This window comes from Phacochoerus africanus, chromosome 13 (assembly GCF_016906955.1).
Source record: "Phacochoerus africanus isolate WHEZ1 chromosome 13, ROS_Pafr_v1, whole genome shotgun sequence".
NCBI lineage: Eukaryota > Metazoa > Chordata > Mammalia > Artiodactyla > Suidae > Phacochoerus > Phacochoerus africanus.
In genome coordinates, this window is record NC_062556.1 from 7,355,893 (window position 1) to 7,374,692 (window position 18,800).

An 18,800-nucleotide genomic window follows, 5' to 3' on the forward strand; every position below is an offset into this window, starting at 1 on the left:
TACATTGAGGTTTCTTATTTTTTCACCAACAGTAAATTTGTTCAAATACCATTTTTGAATCACTTCACTGCTCTTTAACCATTCAAAATATATCATTCACATATCTTTCATATTAAACTTACCAACAAATGTTCAATTCCTGTAGTATGTTGAAATTATGTAGAAAGAAACTTAGTGATCACTTACAGAAGGCAATTGAACTGTAATTACCAATTTTCTAGAAGGAAAAAAGACTAGGAGGAAACTATTAAATTTTAGCCAATTTTTCCTCCAGGTAACATTATTGCAATAATACACTCTGCAAGTCAAAAAAAGTAAATGAAAAGCAAAAGATATAACTTACTAGAGTTTTGCTTCTTCCAGTTTGAGCGATATAATTGATAGACATCACTGTATAAGGTGTACAACATAATAGTTTGACTTAATATATAGTTTGAAATGATTACTGCAGTAAGTTATCTTTGTGTTTTGCTGGGTACTACAAATGCAGACAACATAAAATGGACTGACTTTTCCAGACTTAACATCTGAGGCCAAAGACGTTGATCTATATCAATATGTGTTATAGCAGGGGAGAAGGAGGAGGAACCGTGGAATCAGGCTGGCAGATTAGAGAAAGCATCCTAAAGAAGGAACATGAAACCAATGACTTCATTCTGTGTGGTTTTTGCAGTCAACTCCTGCGGGCATCTCTGCCACTGGTAAAGAGACTTGAACAGCTGGCTAGCTCTGAAACAAGCCTGTTCAGTGTGCTTATCTGTGAGACTTTCTGGCCCTCTTGCTTTTCATATCCAGAATCTGCTCACCACTTCTCCCCCATCCACATTCCCTCAGGAAGCCACAGAAGATGTGAGGGCAGGTGACAGGCGCACCAGGGTGCTTTTGAGTAAAGCAGATCCACAAAAAGGCACTTACTGACTCCTGCAAGATAGCAAAGTGCTTAAGCGACATAAACCTAGTACCGAAGAAGTTTTATCAGGACATTAGATGTAACCCCAGAAGCAAGAGGTCATCAGGAGAAAAGGAACTCCTGTGAAATACTTCAGATCTCAAAATTAAAATGAATTTTCTGGAGTTCCTATTGTGGCTCAGTGTTAAGAACCCAACATACTGTCCATGAGGATGTGGGTTTGATCCCTGGCCTCTCTCAATGAGGTAAGAATCCAGGGCTGCTGTGGCCTTGGCGTAGGCTCCAATTCAACCCCTAGCCCAGGAACTTCCATATGCTGCAAGTGTGGCTATAAAAAGAAAAAGAATGCATTTTCTGCTTAGTTAGTGCAGCAGGCACTTAATAGCTTGGTCAATACTCTTCTTGCCAGCTTTCTATGATAGATAACCTTCCCGCTGGGTTTGGAGGCAGAGATGATCTAAATATGCTGAGGACAAGTGCATCTTACAACTCACCTGGCATGTAAAGCTCTCCCAAGCCCCAAGGAAACACAAACTGGGCCTATTCAGCAGGAGGGCAGAATGTTTAAGTTGTAAACTGGAGTCCTGCTGATGTGGACCTTGTGTTACTGTAAAGCATCCCTGCGTCTGGATAAGGAAGTTCTATATTTAAAACTTCAGTTCTATATTGAGTTCTTATCCATTGAAGATTTTCGCCTCTGTAGTAGTTATTACAGTGAATTCCAATGATGAGGCCAGCCTTTCTTCTAGTATAAGTGAATAGATTGTACAATTAGATATAAATAAGCCATCATTATGCTCACCCATGCATATAATCTATGATCTATTTGTCAGTTTATTGTTAAAGTAGTTGGGGATCTTCTTATTTTTAAAGGGTGTATTTGATTTACTTGTTTGGGAATAACTAGTCTGAGTCATATCTGACAGATAATTTTTGCTGTTTTGTTTTTACTGGAAAAAAATGAAAAATGGCTCAATTCCTATGAGCAGGTGACTAACATATGACAGTGTGCTGGGTGTCATTAAAGTAACTCCCAAGGAAGAAACCCAAATTGGTTTCTGGTGATGGTGTAAATCCCTACAGAAGTGACCCTGAAAGGATCAGTATATTAAAGCCCTTCACAGCCAGTACATTAAATGTTAAACCTCAAGGCAGTTGGTTTTAGTTTGTTTGTTTGTTTTTTTGCCTTGCCTGCAGTATACAGAAAGCTCCCCAGCCAGGGATCAAACCGGAGCCACAGTAGTGACAAAGCCAAGTCCCTAACCAGCTGAGCCACCAGGGAACTCCAAGGCAGCTTTTTTTTTTTTTTTTTTTGTCTTAAGTCCTTTATTACTAATTTTACATATGTACTTCATTGCTCAGCCAAAAAAAAAAAAAAAAAAATAGGCTTCTCTTTGTGACTTAATAGTATTAGACTCTTCTAGTTCTTTGTGTTACCTTAAAATGTTCAGCTTAGTATTTTTCCATACCTAAACATGTTGGATTTAACATGCTTTATGACCTTAATCAGTAAGTAAAATACAAATCGAGTAAATGAAATACAGAGCCGAGCTTTCCAAATCTGGGAGCCAAGATGTCTGCTCCAGAGGGTCTGTGACTCCACTGGACACTGTAAATAAAACTGCCTCTGTGGGGGCTCCTGTCGTGGCTTGGCGGTTAAAGAACCTGACTAGGATCCATGAGGATGTGGGTTTGATCCCTAGCCTCACTCAGTGGGTTAAAGATCTGGCATTGCCGTGAGCTGTGGTGAGGCTTGGATCTGGCATGGCTGTGGTGTAGGCCCGCAGCTGTAACTCTGATTCGACCCCTAGCCTGGAACCTCCAAATGCCGCAGGTGCAGCCCTGAAAAGCAAAAAAAAAATCGTCTCTGTGAGCATGTTTTGGGGAGAGGGTCCTCAGCTTCCTATTCAGGTTTTCACAGGGCTCCCTGGACCCCTAATTAGTCTCTTAGGAAGTTTATCTTAAAATGAAGTTTAACTTTTAAAAATGAAGATAACAAAGATAAGAAATGGAATGTATATGTATATATGTATGATTGTATCTCTTTGCTGTAGAGCAGAAATTGGCACAACATTGTAAATCAGCTATAATTTTTTAAAAAAATGACTGTTTCTGGAGTTCCCGTCGTGGCGCAGTGGTTAACAAATCCGACTAGGAACCATGAGGTTGCAGGTTCCATCCCTGGCCTTGCTCAGTGGGTTGAGGATCCAGCGTTGACTTGAGCTGTAGTGTGGGTCGAAGACACGGCTCGGATCCCGTGTTGCTGTGGCTGTAGTGTAGGCTAGTGGCCACAGCTCTGATTCGACCCCTAGCCTGGGAACTTCCATATGGTGCGGGAGTGGCCCTAGAAAAGGCAAAAAGACCAAAAAAAAAAAAAATTAAAAAAAAAAACCTGTTTCTCAAACTAGGTCCTGGATGAATTCCATGATGGAGAATTAGCCACAAGCAAGGTAAGCTAGAGTATGGGCAATTTATAATTTTTCTGATTTCAAGGTTTAAGAACTTCCTAAAGCCCCACATCAAGCAATGGTATCACAATTTTCTGGGTCCCCCAGGGTCTAAATGTGGGCTTTGCCCTCCCACGTCCCTCCTCTTCAGTCCCTAAGTCTTGACCAGTCTTCCCTTGAATCAATCCAGGCCTTCTTTTTTTACTCATCTTAGCCAGGAGCCTCATCGCCTTTCCTATGAAATACAATTGCATCTTCACTGTGCCCTGATCATTCTGTCCTGGAACAGAAACCTTTACTAGTGACTCCCTTACTCCACAGGCTAAAATTCCAGCCTTTCCCCTTGGGCTTCAGGGCCCGTCCACAAGCTAAGAACACTTTCGCTGCACCTTAGTCAAGTACACTTGGCCTATATACTGGCTGGGCTCTTCTACCACTCCCCCCCGCAACTGCCACACAACCCCCGCATCAGCATGAAATGCCCCTCCCCTGCCCTCTGCACTGTCCAGAACTTTGAGGATTTGTTTCAAATACTCGGTGAAGACACACCCCAGCCCATCTCTGTTGACTTCCTCGTTCAGGGCCTGGGAACATTCTGCTGTGTTCCTCATGCTGACCCTTCACCATAAACATTTTTACATATTGTCTATCTCTGTTAACCACATCCCCCAAGAAAGGCAGGGACTGCTGTAGTCCTGAGCAGGTGCCATGGGACAGGCTTTGCTAGACAAGCCAGGAAAGTAACTGAAGACAGGGTCCCTACTTGAAAGAGGTCACATTCCCATGCACGGGACAAGAAACTCCCTGGTTTCAGGCTGGTATGTTGAGTGCACAGAGGGACCTCTACATCAGATGGAGGCAGCATCAGGGGAGGAGGCTTCCCGAAGGGGCAGCTCCTTAGCAGGTGTTATCCAGGTAAGCAGAGTGGAGGTGCAGGAAGGCACATTAAGACAAAGGGTCAAGTGTCTGGCTGGGAAGGGGGTTTGAGGCAGCCTGGGCCATGCAAGGAACTCCTTGCAAGTGCTCATAACCTCCAGAAGTCTGTTTCATGCAGAAACAGGGTAGGAGACACCCTGTGGATCATGAAAGCCCTTGTGTGCTAAGCTCAAGTATTTGAGCTGTGTCCTGAAGGAAATCCTTTGGACCCTGAAATGATCATTAATAACAGAAAATGGTCTCTTCCCTCAAGGAGCTTATAACCTAGTATAAACATATGCAGCTTCGAAGTGGGAGGACGTGCTAAGGCCCCATGGTTTCAGCAATGGCAATTATTACAACTTCTTCATCCTGAAAGGGTAGACTAAATTTGAATAGTGTATAAATGACCTTATGCCCTTACTCCATTTGCCCGCTTCCACCCATTTTCTTGTTTCACTGTAAGCCATCCCTAAGTGTAGGTGGAAAGTGTAGAATTTTGAAGAGCATCACAAAGGCCCCCGAGAATACTTGGGGCATGTGTGTGTGTGTGTGTGTGTGTGTGTGTGTGTATGTGTCTGTTATTCTACCTGGGATTCCTTAAGTGCAAAATTGTGTCTCCTTCCTGAGGCTTCCTAATGAAGCAGTGGAGGATATTTTACTATCAAAATAATTGTCAGCCAGGTTTGCCAAGGCACTCTCTAAGAGACACCCTGGTGAGACAATGTTAGGGTTAAGGTAACTAATTCTCCTTCTAGGTCTCAAAGTTCTATCCATGCTAAGCATATCCCGGAGACAAAGCACCTATCACAAGACCTCACTCTTGGCAGAAACAAATGATATCCTCATGTTAGCATGTGGTTTTCTACCTTTGTAGAAAGTCTTATGTGAATCATCTGCTTGAAAAATATTTATGTCTTCTGTGAGATGAGTTGAAAATACGTCATTTGAGACCTTTTAACAGGAACCTATACAAACAATTTCTGCTTGAGTTTAATTTCAGGAAGAATTCTGCCAGCCAGCTAAATAAACATTAACGTGCTTACCTAGATTCAAGTCCTTGGTCCAAAAGCTGTAACACAGCTTAATTAGCAAAGTTTCTTAGGATGGTCGTGCCTCCCCATACCATGAGATGACTCCTCTTGCATGTTTGCATCTGCTGGGCTCCTCAAATCCTTTTGGCTGCAGATCAGGCAATGCTGAATAACTATATTTGTTTTTTGGTGGTGTCGGATTTTCTGAGAGAAACCAGTGGTATTTGTTTATTCACCTGTCAATGGCAATTGAGTGTTGCCTGTTTGTTTTTGCCATTGCAAGTTCTGCTGTGGGCGAACGATGCTGTGCTGGTCTCCTGAAGCATGTGTGCACATTTCCCCCATATTCGGTAGGACCAGAATTAGCAAAGAATGGGCTGCCAGTCCAGAAGCAGTGTCATTCTTTGATCCACTGCGTTAGGCATCAAATAGTATTAGGAGGACGTTGTCTTCCTCTGTCCTAGAAACACGGCAGTGTCGTACTCCTATTTTAATTAAAAATCTCAAGGGTGCAATTTTAAAATGAATTCGGGAGGAAAACACACGCTGTCGTCCCTGGGTGGGCTCGAACCACCAACCTTTCGGTTAACAGCCGAACGCGCTAACCGATTGCGCCACAGAGACCCAGCTACTCAAACCGGGCTGCGGTGTCTACAGATTTTCACCGCCGCGTCAGCTCTTTCGCCGCCCGGGGCGTCGCCGCGCGGGCACCTCGGAGGAGCGCGCGGAAGAGGCGGCGGGAGGAGCCCGGCTGCGGCCGGACGTTCGGGAGGAGCCGCTGGGCTCCGCGGGGACCACGAGCGTCCCGTGGGCGGAGCGAGCCTCGGCTCCGCCCCCGACGTGGGGCCGGCCCCGCCCCGCCGCTCAGGGGGCTCGGGCGCGCCCCCGCCCCCTCACCCCGTGCGTGCGGGCGCCGTTCCCTCGCGCGGAGGCGCGCAGCCACCCTGACCGCGACGGCCGGCTGGGCGCCCGCCCGCGGACGCTGGACGCCGTGAGGGCGCGCGGACCACCCACGGCCGAGCCTGAGAGAGGAGCGCGGGGCTGCGTGCGTCTGGAGGAGGGGAGCCACACCCGTTACCTCAAACCTCAGGGCACCGTTTCTGAACCTTTGTGTGGCTGTTACTGCCCCTCTACTGGACGTTTTCTCGCCTCATCACCACCGCCCACCGTAAAGTGTTAGCACCACAGATATGCCGTGCATCTGTGAATTTGCCGTGCACACGTCTGTGCTTGGCGAATAGAAAGAGTAAGGTGTGCTTGTTTGTGTTTTTTTACCTCAGCCGGTTCTTGCCCCCTTTGGGGCCAGGGCGTGCGTGGAGAACGCGTGGTCTAGGCGACGGCAGACAGGGCTTTAGGGAAGGAGTGGCCGTTAAGATAAGCCTCGAAGTTAGACACGGCTACTGAAAGCTCCCCGCTTCCCCTCCTTGTGAGCTGAGGCCTTTGTGCCACACACACCCTTGGCACCGTGCGGAAAGCACTCCCGGGCTTTAACCGTTCGCTGGCGCTCCTTTGGGATCAGCTGCCCTGGTCTCCTCAGCTCCCAGGATGGGAGTTCCCTCTGGCTCTCCACGCCCTGAACTCAGTGCTGTGTGTTCCATGCTCCCTTCGGTTTACCTGTGAGGGACCCTCCTCCTCCTCCTCCTCCTCGCCTCCCTCAGCCCTTCCTCTCCCTCCCCTCCTTGTTCTTTTCTCTCCGCTTTTAACTTTTTTTTTTTTCTTTTCTTTTCCCCAAGCTCACGGTTCACTATCCTTAAGTCCATTCACATTGCTGTGCATCCATCACCACCGTCCATCTCTAAAGCTTTTTTATCTTTCAGAACAGAAACTCTACCCATTAAACCCTGACTCCTCATTTCCACACACTATCCCCCAACCTGGCACCTACCATTCCACATACTGCCTCTGAATTTGACGACTCTAGAGACCTCATGTAAGTGCAATTGTACAGTATTTGTCTTATCTTGCTTCCTTTAGCATGTCTTCAAAATTGGTCCACAATTGTAGTTCATTGTAGTTTGCCCACGTTGTGTCAGAGTTTCGTTCCTTTTAAAGGCTGAAGCGTATTCCATTGTGTTCATAAGCCACATTTTCTTTACTCTTTCATTAGTCGATGGACACTTGAGTTGCTTCCACATCTTGGTGATTGTGAATATGCTGCAGTCAGATGGGGGTGTAAATATCTCTTCAAGACCTTACTCTCAATTCTCTTGGGTATAATATACCCAGAAATACAGCTCATAATCATATGATAATTCTGCTTTTAATTGTCATACCATTTTCCGCAACACATGCACCATTTCACCTTCCCACCATCAGTGCACAAAGGTTTCTATTTCTCCATGTCCTTGCCAACACTTGCTATTTTCTTTCCCTTTTTCTTCATCCCTCTTCCCTCCCCTCCCTTCCTTCCCACCTTCCTTCCTTCCTTCCTCCTTCCCTCCCTCCCTTCTTCTCTCCCTCTTTCTTTCTCTTTCTGTAATAGCCATCCTGATGGGTATGAAGTGTTACCTCATTGTGGTTTTGATTTGCATTTCCCTGGTAATTAGTGATGTTGAGCATATTTTCTGATCCTTCTTTTGAATCTAGGCTCTCTGACCCATTCTACTTGCTTCCTGCTAGCAAGAGCCTGCTCTGCTTCTATTAGGAGAAAACCAGCCTCTGATAAAGGGCAGAGGGAAAGGGCTCAGAGGGGGCTGCAGAGTTGAGTCTGTGCTGTACAGGGAGAGGAGATGAAGGGGGAATCTTCTCAGTAGGCCTATCTAGAGATCCTGTTGCTTGGAGGTTCTTGCTTCTCTGTGCTGGGCAACTTTTGGAGTCATTACGTTTAATCTGGTTCTGTAGTTAATTATGTGTGTGATGCTTATGAGTGGCCAAAGGGTGAAGAAGGAATCGATAACTTCCATTTTGGAATTATTGGAATAGACAGGGTTTTCCAAAATGCACCTTTAAAAGTTAGCTGAAACTTATGCTAATTTAATGGAATTTTCCATTTGCATTTTCAGCTTCTTCTTAAGGACTATGGGAAATTTTAATTTAAGTGTTTAAACAATGATCTCTCTTAAAAGCACAGTGAGATCTTTCAGATGTATAGGAAATAGAACTTTATTTTTCTATAACTCCATTCAATTTCTACTTTGATTCCTGTTTCTCTGCTGCCCAAAGCACAATCTCTGTCAGTTCAGGATTCCCTCTGTTCTCTTCTCTGGAGTTGTGTCCAAGTGGTGAGGCTTTGGAGGGCTGCCACTCATTTGGTCCTTGAATCAGGTATACACACAGGTTGCTGAAGAGGCAGCAGTTTGGCTCCTATGACAGGTCCCATGGCTCCCCTGTACCTCCATTATGGGGAAAGAATCTCTTGTGAAGTTGGCTGTCACATCCATTATTCCATCAAGTCATTCCTGGTACAATCCCCTCTGCTTATGGGGCCTGTTATGAATTAAAGATTTCTGTCCCCCCCCCCGCCCCCCAAATTCACATGTGGAAAACTATTGGCCTGTGTGATGGTGTTTGGAGGTGGGGCCTTTGGGAGGTATCTGGGTAGGGACGTCATGAATGGGATTAGTACCCATTTAAGAAGAGGCTGGAGAGCTAGTGTCGTCTTTTCCCACCATCTTAGGGTTTGACATGACATCAGGAGGCTGCAACACGGAAGACGTTCTCACTGCAACCTGACCCTGCTGGCACCCTGACCTTGGACTACAGGCTCCAGAACTGTGAGAATTAAATTTCTCTTGCTTATGAGTCACCCAGGTTATGGTGCTTTGGTATAGTAGCCCAAGCTAAGACCCCAGACTTCCCTCTTCTCATCACCACACACCCTTATTTCTCCAGCCCCCCACTGTGGGATGTGCAAGTGGTTGTAAAATTTTAGAGACTTTTGTATGGAAGGGAAAAAATGGAGATAACCACAGAGGGTGCCCTTGATGCCTCGAGTCCCAGCTGAAAGTCTAAGGGTGTCCTTTCAGTCATGCTTGTTTGAAAATATTATCAGATTTTCTCCATTAGGCTGAGTTCTGGGGTCTCTCTCCCTCCATGTTCATGTGGGCACCATGGCTTTCTGAAAGGAATTCGGCACTAATGGCCAAGTGTGTTTAAGTAACCATAGGTACTTATCGAACTCTAAAACAGGCATTCTGGGAACTAGCTGATTGTGTCCGTTGAAATTACACTTTTGGTTGGTGGCTCAGAGTTAAGGATCTGGCATTGTCACTGCTGTGGTATGGGATTGATCCCTGGCCAAAAAAAAAGAGGAGTTCCTGTTGTGGCTCAATGGCAAGGAAACTGACTAGTATCCATGAAGACGTGGGTTCGATCGCTGGCCTTGCTCAGTGGATTAGAGATCCAGCATTGCCATGAGCTGTATGTAGGTCATAGAGGGGGCTTGGATCCTGCATTGCTGTGGCTGTGGTGTAGGCCTGTGGCTTCAGCTCCAATTCTACCCCTAGCCTGGGAACTTCCATGTGTCATGGATGTGGGCCTAAAAAGAAAAAAAAAAAAGAAGAAGAAGAAATTACGCTCTCAGCTAGAGGTCCCCACTAAATGGAAGCCCTCCAAGGGCAGAGATTTAAGTCAGCTTTACTCCTGGCTGAATTCCCAGCACCTACCACAGTGTCCAGCACGTAGCAGATACTCAATAACTCTATGCCTACTTGATGAGTAAATGAAAACCATTAGCCATAAAGTAAACTGGGAAAAATGTGACAGAAAAATTAAATCCCTAATATATAAAGAGCATTTATCAACAATATGGAAAATACCTCTTTGCAACTCAACTAAAAACAAACAAACAAAAACAAACAAAAATGGGGACATGAACAGAATATTCCCCAAAGAGGAAATACACATGAGCAATACAGTCATAAAAGTTTAACCTCACTAGTAATCAAAATCAAAATTAAATGAAATAAGAATTTTCCTTTTCTCAAATGACAAAGGAAAAAAAGATAATGCTAAAATTCTACCAGGGGCATAGATAGAGGCCACTGTCACACAGGACCGATGAGAATAAACTTGGTCTTTTATTTCTAGAGAGCAGTTTGGGAATATGAATGTTGAATGATGTTTGTACCCTCCCATTCTTTTTTCTTTGCCTTGCCTGCGGCATGCAGAAGTTCCAGGGCAAGGGATCCAACCCACGCCATAGCAATAATCCAAGCTGCGACAGTGACAATGCCAGATACTTAACCCACTGTGCCACCAGGGAACTCTGCCCTCCCATTCTAGAAATTCTGTGTTGGAAACTTATCTTAAGAAAGTGACCAGCAGAGTTCCCGTCATGGCACAGCGGAAATGAATCTAACTAGGAACCATGGGATTTCAGGTTCAATCCCTGGCCTCGCTCAGTGGGTTAAGGATCCAGGGTTGCTGTGGCTGTGGCGTAGACCAGCAGCTGTAGCTCCGATTGGATTCCTAGCCTGGGAATAATGTTTTCAAGGAGTATTTTAAAATGTATGGTCATGATAGAATGTTAAAGAAAAGGTGGGATGCAGAACCCTATAATTCTAAAAATAATATTTTCAGAGAATATTTGACAACAGTTACGATAAAATATTAAGTTAAAAGGTCAGATGGAGAACTGTGTTGTCATCATAACTCATAGCTGCATATTTGTGCTATGCATCTCATGCTATCAGACACACTTTATATATATCTGAGATCTCATTTAAGCCCATAACAACCCTGTAAGGCAGGTATTATTACTCTTATTCTGATTTTGTAGGCTGAGGAATGGGAGCAGAGAGCATTTGTTCAGGTTCTGGAACTACTAAGTATAGAGCCAGCTTCCAGACCCAGAGTCAGGCCCCTGTGGCCATGCTTGTAACCTTGACCCACACCGCCTCTCACATTGTGGAGCCCGAATTGTTGTGTGTGGCTGTGTGCATGCATGATTAGTGGTTATGGTTACCTCTGAGTGGTGATTTTTTTTTTTCTTACTTTCCCCTTTTCACTGTTTTCGCAAGCATTCTCAGCAAGCAGTGCTTTTCAGGGGCCAGCGATGAAAGGTGGCAGAAACAGTTTCCCTAAATTGCAGATAGAGGGCGGTAGGTGGTTGTTCTCGGCAGCATCTCCGTCTGGGGGCAGAAGGAGTGTTGGTGTGTGAGGTGGAAGCTCGGACAGTCTGGTGTCTGCACACATGGGGCTTTGCCAAGTTCAGCGTATCTGGTCTCTCTTCTCCAGCTCTTTCTCTCACCTGAGAAAGGGTGTCTGAGGGACACGTGGACTCTTGTGTGTGACTCTTCAGGAATGAATATGCTTTCATTTAAGAATTGGTACCTGAAACTTTAGGTGACTCTTATATTCTTAAAAATTTTTTTGAACTAATTTTTTTCTCACAATGAATTATTATTATTATTACTTTACAATGAGTTATTTTCATTTGGGAAGGATAACCCAACCTACAGGAGAAATATTAAGACTTTTTTAACATTTGTAAATTTAATGTGAAATATTTAACACATTTTGGGCTAAATGGAAGTCAGTAGATATTTACTGAGTCTCAGGAGAAACTGGGTTAGATGCTTCAGGGCTCCCCCTTCCTCCTAAGACCCTCTGAGACATCAATCCTGCCTGCAGATTCCTTTAATCTACTTTGGGAAGCAGGAGCTATAAGAAGTTTCAAGGTAGTAAGTGCTGACTTTGTGGCCCAGGTGGCAAATATTTAGGAATCTGAGGCAAGAATAATCAGCAAACGGTCAGTAAGAAGCCCTCGGAGATGGGTGTTGGGCTGATCCCCTGGGATGGTGAGGAGAAGGAACAGAAGTGTGAACCTCTGTGAGAGCAGAGAAGCCCAGCCAAAGCAAAGGATATACTTCGAGTGTGGTGAGACAGAAAGAAAGCAAATTGCTGCCAGGGTATAGAGGCCCTTAAATACCAGGCTAGAAAATTCACATTATTGCTCTTATCAGTATTATTCATAATAGTGGAAAAACTTAGATGACTTAAATACTCATCAAAGGAACAATGTAAAGTTAGTATGTTATATAATGTGCAGCAGGAATGTACTTAAAATTTTGATAGGAAGAGAGACTTGATAACAGCAAGGTTATGGGAAAGTTAATCTGGTGAGTGCAGAATGGGAAAGAAGCTGGAAGTGGGAAGACTAGCTAGATGGCTATTTCCATAAACCGGGTGCGAAGCAAGGAGGCCTTGTTGGGGTAGGAACAGTGGAGAATGGAAAGGAGATGATAGATTAAGGTTTTATGAAGGGAAAAGCAGTGGGATGATGTTGATAAGTTGGAATTATTGACTCAGTGCTCTAGATGGCGGTGACTCTGGTATTAAGAATTTTATTGTACCTTGACACCTGATGATTGCATTTAAAGAAAGACGTTCTATAACTCTCTTATATAATAGATGCTCAGTAAAATTTTTGCCTATGTGGGCTGTTCTGGGTACCCTGTTCTATTGCTGTATCCTTTGCTAACAAGCTTTTCTTTTTGCTTTCTAATCTGAACATTGCTATAGTTTAAAATATCCTGTTTCTCAACTATCTTTTGTGAAAAAGACCCATTAGTTATTCTCACTGGTGTTAGGAAAGGCAGGCTTCACTTTGGCTTCATTAGGATAAATGGTAGCAAGCCCTTTTACATTTAAGTCCAATTTTGCAATAAAAAATTGCTTACATAAGCAAGGGGCTTATACGAAATAAAAATTGGATTTGTCCAATTTCCAGGAGACCAACAAACTAGACACAATTCATTTATTCAGCAGATATTTACTGAGTCATTACTCTGTGCCCTAAGGAAGACAGAACAATGTCCTCAGGTTAAGAAAAGACTTCAGGGAGTTCCCATTGTGGCGCAGTGGTTAATGAATCTGACTAGGAACCATGAAGTTGCGGGTTCAATCCCTGGCCTTGCTCAGTGGGTTAATGATCTGGCGTTGCCGTGAGCTGTGGTGTAGGTCGCAGACGCGGCTCGGCTCGGATCCCAAGTTGCTGTGGCTCTGGCGTAGGCCTGTGGCTACAGCTCCTGTTAGACCCCTAGCCTGGGAACCTCCCATATGCCACAGGAGCGGCCCAAGAAAAGGCAAAAAGACAAAAAAAAAGACTTCATAAACACAACAAAATCAAGGGTTAATGTGTTTGATTATATTTTAAATGTAATAAAGCTTTTGTTAAACAAATAAGCAAGATATGCATTTAAAAGACAGACCATAGACTGAGAAGAATTTGCAACCAGTAAAGCCTTAGTATCCAGAATTCATAAAGAATGCCTACCAGTTAGTGGAAGACAAACAACAAAACAGAGAAACAGGCAAAATGTCAGCGGAGAGGAATTCCATGTTGTCAGTAAACTCATGAGAAGGCACACAATTCTTTTAATAATCTGGGAAACATAGAATCATCACGCAGTGTTATTTCATACCCAGGAGATAGGCAGAATTGAGGACACCTGACAAACTCAGTCGGTGTGGTTGGAGCACTTGGCCCTTTCATCTGCCTTGGTTGAAAACTGGGGCACGTGCCCCAGAGAACAATTTGTCAGTATCCTGGTGGCATTGGAGGGACTCAGCCCCTCCCGTGCACAAGTTTCACTCTAGAGATACATAGATGAAGATAGATGCAAGGTGATTTGATCCAGTATTGTCCATAATAGTGAAACATTTACTTGTATTCAGACACTTATATTATGTAAGTTTCAGGTTGACAGTATTATAGTTGAATATCTCTGTACACTTCAGAGTGATCGCTGCAAGTTTTGATACCATCCATCACCATATATTTGGTCTCCTCACCCATTTTGCCCACCCCCACCCCTTCCCGTCTGGTAACCCCTAATCTGTTCTTTGTGTCTATGAATTTGTTATTATTTTATTTTATTTGTTCATTTTTTAAGATTCTGCATATGAGTGGAATCCACCTAAGAGAAATTGTATTTCTCTATCTGACTTATTTCACTTACTATTATACCATCAAGGTCCATCCGTATTGTCACAAATGGCAGGATTTCAATTTTTTTTGGCTAGGTAGTATTCCACTGTATGTATACACACACACACACACACACACACACACACACATGCGCGTATTTATAGCACAGTTCTTTATCCATTCATCTGTGGACACTTAGGTTGTTTCCATATCTTGGCTATTGTGAATAATGCAGCAGTAAACACAGGGATGCATATATCTTTTCAAATTAATATTTTGGTGTTCTTTGAACAAATACTCGGAATATCTAGGTCATATGGTAGTTCTATTCTTAATTTTTCGAGGAATCTCTGTACTGTTTTCCGTAGTGGCTGCACCAGTTTACATCCCCACCAACAGCGCACAAGAATTCTCTTTTCTCCACATCCTCTCCAGCAATTAATAGTCCTTGTCTTTTCAATAACAGTCACTCTAACAGGTGTGAGGTGATATCTCATTGCATTTCTATAATTAGTGATGTTAAACATATTTTCATGTGTACGTCTTCTTTGGAAAAACGTCTGTTCAGATCCTCTGCCTATTTTTTAATCAGGTTGTTTGTTATTGTTGTTGAGTTGTCATAATAATCAAACATTTTAAATGACTCAACTACTCATCAAAAGGATGGTAGATAAATACACATGGTATATTTATATGTTGCAATACTATATAGCAGTTTTAATAATGAATTAATTGGACCTTTAATTGTCAATGTGTATAAATTTTAAAAATTTCATGTTGCACAAAAGATAGGTACAGTGGTATCATTTATATAAAAGTAGTAAATAGGAGTTCCCGTCGTGGCGCAGTGGTTAACGAATCCGACTAGGAACCATGAGGTTGTGGGTTCGGTCCCTGCCCTTGCTCAGTGGGTTAACGATCCGGCGTTGCCGTGAGCTGTGGTGTAGGTCGCAGACGTGGCTCGGATCCCGAGTTGCTGTGGCTCTGGCGTAGGCCGGTGGCTGCAGCTCCGATTCAACCCCTAGCCTGGGAACCTTCATATGCCGCCGGAGCGGCCCAAGAAATAGCAACAACAACAACAACAACAAAAAAGACAAAAAGACAAAAAAAAAGGTAGTAAATAGACAAAACAATGCTCTATATTATTTATGGATACAGATACAAATGGTCATAATATCAAACACATATGCATATGAAGGGTGAAAAACCAAATTCAGGAAAGAGGATACCTCTGAAGAGGGAAACAGGAGAGCAGGGTCATGGAGACAGGAGGCTCCCCCATTGTCTGCCACCTTTTGCTCCTGGAAAAATATCTGAAGGAGATAAAGTAAAATATTAGGATTTGATAGTGTTTCAGGGTGGGTACACAGATTTTTGTTACTTTTTTTTTAGTTGTGGAAAAAAAAACACATAAAAAAATTTACCATCTTAACCATTTTAAGTGTACAGTTTGGTAGTGTTAAGTACATTTGCATTGCTGTGTGAAGAGCTCCAAAACTTTTTCTTCTGGCAAAACAGAAACCATATACCCATTAAACAACAACTCTTCATTCCCTCATCCTCCCACCTGGCAACCACCACTCTACTTTGTTTACACGAATTTGACTGCTTCCATCTCTTCTTAGGAATGGAATCACAACAGTATTTGTCCTTTTGTGACTGGCTTCTTTCACTGAGCATAATGTCCTCAAGATTCATCCATGCTGTAGCATATGTCAGAGTTTCCTTCTTTTTTTTCTAGCTGCATTATATGTCTGTAATATGTATATATGCATGCATGTGTGTGTATATATCTGTAGAGACCACATTTTCTTTAGCCATTCATGTGTCAGTGGATATTTGGGTTGCTTCCAACCTCTTGGCTATGGCGAATGACAGTTCAGTGAGCACAGGTGTGCAGATATCTCTTTGAGATCCTGCTTTGAATTCTTTTGGATTCAGACCCCAAATGGGACTGACAGGTCATGTGGTAGTTCTAGTTTTCATTTTTTGAGGACGCTCCCTACTGCTTTCCATAATGGTTGTACCATTTTACATTCCCATCAACAGTGTGCAAGGGTTCCAGTTTCTCTGCATCCCTGTAAACGCTTGTCATCTTTCATTCTTTTGATAATGACCATCCTAATGTGTGTGAGGTGGTAGCTCATTGTTTTTTGCTTTTTGTTTTTTTTTTTTTTTTGTCTTTTTGCCTTTTCTAGGACTGCTCCTGAGGCATATGGAGGTTCCCAGGCTAGGAGTCTAATCAGAGCTGTAGCCAACGGCCTATGCCAGAGCCACAGCAACACGGGATCCAAGCCGTGTCTGCAATCTACACCACAGCTCACGGCAATGCTGGATCCTTAACCCACTGATCGAGGCCAGGGATCGAACCCACAACCTCATGGTTCCTAGTCGGATTCGTTAACTGCTGAACCACAACGGGAACTCTCTCTCATTGTTTTTTTTTGATTAATGATGTTGAGCATCTCTTTGTATCCTTTTTGCCACTTGTACCTCTTCTTTGGAGAATTGTCTATTCAAGTCCTTTGCCCACTTTTTAATTGTGTTACTTGGTTTTTGTTTTTGTTTTTTTTGTATGAGTTTCTTATAAATTCTGGATGTTAACCCTTTATCAGATATATGATTTGCAAATATCTTCTCCCATTTTGTAGCTTATTATTTTATTTTAACTGATCTTTGTGTTTGAAACATTTCATAACAGTATGTAAAAAGACAGGTGAGTACTCCTTATCAAAACCACCAAAGACATGGTTGTTGTAGAAATAATGTCTCTCATGGGAATTTCTTTTTTTCTTTCTTTCTTTCTTTTTTTTTTTTTTTTGCTTTTTAGGGCCACACCCGCAGCATATGGAAGTTCCCAGGCTAGGGGTTGAGTCAGAGCTACAGGTGCCTGCCTATACCACAGCCACAGCAATGCAGGATCTGAGCTGCGTCCACGACCCGCACCACAGTTCATGGCAACACCAGATCCTCAACCCACTGAGTGAGGCCAGGGATTGAACTTTCAACCCCATGGTTCCTAGTCAGATTTGTTTCCACTGTGCCACGATGGGAACTCCTCATGGGAATTTCTTATTTGACTAGATCACACAAGTTGAGAGTTTGTATATGGATGAGAAGATTTCAAATACTCTAAGATGTAAATTTTCTTAAAATTAATCCATTGATTCAGTTGTATTTCAGGAAGATTTAGGAAAAATTTCTATGTGTAGTATTATATATGTATATATGCACATATTTGTGTATGTGTGCAAGATCTTGAAGAGACACATTAAAACATTTAATAGCTCTCTTTGGAGAATGGGATTGCCTGAAAGGTGACAAGGACCTTTCATTTTTTGTTAGATTTTTTTTCTGCACTAATAGATTTTGCGAAAAGAAAAAGAGAGTAGATAACAATATCCACTTGGGCCCACCTCAAAGGAAAGTTGGTAGGTATAAAATCAAGATATAGGGGTTCCTTGGTGGCTCAACGGGTTAACGATCCAGGATTGTCACTGCTGTAGCACGGGATTGATCCCGGCCAGGGAACTTTTGCATGTGGGCATGGCCAAAAAAAGAAAAAAATCAAGATAGAAATAAGGTCTCTCAGGAGTTCCTGTTGTGGCGCAGCAGAAATGAACCTGACTGGTATCCATGAGGACATGAGTTTGATCCCTGGCCTTGGTCAGCGGGTGAGGATCCCATGTTGCTGTGGCTGTGGCTGCAGCTCAATTCCGATTCGACCCCTAGCCTTGGAACTTCTATATGCTGCAGGTGCAGCCCTAAAAAGCAAAAAAAAAAAAGAAAAAAGAAAAAAAAAGAGAAATAAAGGCTCTCAGAAAAAAAAGAAGCTAAAACCAGTAAGTTTAGTTGGTTATTGACAATGACAATTACTGTCAAAAAGCACCAGGAGTAGAGATATTGTTTCCAGTCCAGGGAACTAGTGAAGGAGGCAGGGAGCTAGCATGTATCCCTCTGCATCCTGAATCTAGCCTCCAGTGCAGCTCGCAGAAAGCTGGAGACTCCAGGCCAGCAGACCAGAACCTGAAGTCCCTATTTATTCCACCGACTCCACAATGAGTTAGATTTATGATTTACAATATGGTTTAAAAAAAACCCAACTGCCAGGACACTACCTTAACAGAAGTTACTTAGACATTTCCCACTGAATGCAGAGTGCCACCTGTTCATTACTCGCCGTGTCAAGCAGCCCCCTTATACCTAGAGCTTTGCCCTTGTTGATGAGAAGAAGTGGTTACTGCTTTGCACAGAATGCTAGTCATTGGTCCACTAAGAACAGAAATGAATAAAACCATGTGATTAACAATTTCCAGATTGTTTGGGTGGGACATGCAGTAATTCTGGTTACACTGCATGTGGTAGTTAAAAGCCTACACAATGACAACACTCTAAGATCTAGATTCTGCAACTCTCCATCCCTGCTACAGTTTGGGGCCTCTGGGGAGCAGACACTGAGCTGAAGTTCTAAGTACAAGAGGTTTATTGTGAGGCAGAGGCTGTAAAAGATGATGGAGGATGCACGACTGGACAGGGAGACCTGATGGAGATTTGACTAACCCAGTGGGGGGCCCTGGACCAAAGAGGGCCCATCAGTGGAACACCACATGGGGCAGAAATGG

General features: G+C 43.4%; 1 non-coding gene across 1 annotated transcript; it reads right to left on the reverse strand.

Annotated features, from left to right (window-relative positions):
* Nucleotides 1-5,856: 5,856 nt before the first annotated feature.
* On the reverse strand, nt 5,857-5,930 carry TRNAN-GUU (transfer RNA asparagine (anticodon GUU)). The gene has a single exon. It is a non-coding gene; the product is annotated as a tRNA-Asn (tRNA).
* Between the last annotated feature and the right edge of the window lie 12,870 nt (nt 5,931-18,800).